General features: G+C 40.2%; 1 non-coding gene across 1 annotated transcript; it reads right to left on the bottom strand.

Annotated features, from left to right (window-relative positions):
- Window positions 1-519: 519 nt before the first annotated feature.
- LOC141699424 (small nucleolar RNA R71) lies at window positions 520-626 on the bottom strand. Its single transcript, XR_012565888.1, has one exon. It is a non-coding gene; the product is annotated as a small nucleolar RNA R71 (small nucleolar RNA).
- Window positions 627-684: the final 58 nt, after the last annotated feature.

Raw genomic sequence — 684 nt, 5'->3', positions numbered from 1 at the left:
CTAGAGAGCGTGTATGTGAACACGTTCTCAGTCTCATAAGGAAACAACTGAAGAAGATAAGGAAGTTGAAGAATTAGAAGAAGAAGTTCTTGAAGAAGTTAAAGAAGTCGAAGAAGAAGTGATCATTATAATGGGAGAACCAGCAGCAGAAACGAAAGCGTTGATGGATTATTCTCAACCAAAGATCAATGACATTTAATCTAGCATTGTCAGGCCAGCTATCGCAGCTAATACCTTTGAGATCAAGCCTGGCATTATTCAGATGGTGCAGAATTCAGTCCAGTTTAGGGGTGCACTAACGGAAGATCCCAATATGCACATTAGGGATTTCATCAAGATCCGTGACACCTTCAAGTTCAATAATGTTTCTAAAGATGCTGTGAAACTGAGATTTTTTCCATTCTCTCTGAGGGATAAAGCTAAGAGTTGGTTATAGTCTCTACCAGCTGATTCTATTGCGCTTGGGAGGATCTTGCTCAGAAATTCCTTACTAAATTCTTCCCTATAGCAAAGACAGCTGCAATCAGGAATGCTCCTACTCAATTCACACAGCAATTGGGTGAATCTTTATATGAAGCTTGGGAGCGCTATAAGAAGATGCTTAAGAAGTGTCCTCATCATGGAATTCCTGACTGGATGGTGATCAATTGCTTTTATAATGGTTTGGGAGCACAGTCAAGACCT

Source organism: Apium graveolens, chromosome 11 (genome assembly GCF_009905375.1).
Source record: "Apium graveolens cultivar Ventura chromosome 11, ASM990537v1, whole genome shotgun sequence".
Lineage (NCBI taxonomy): Eukaryota > Viridiplantae > Streptophyta > Magnoliopsida > Apiales > Apiaceae > Apium > Apium graveolens.
The sequence above is the reverse complement of the archived record's forward strand: the minus strand, read 5'-3'. Positions and strand labels throughout refer to the sequence as shown.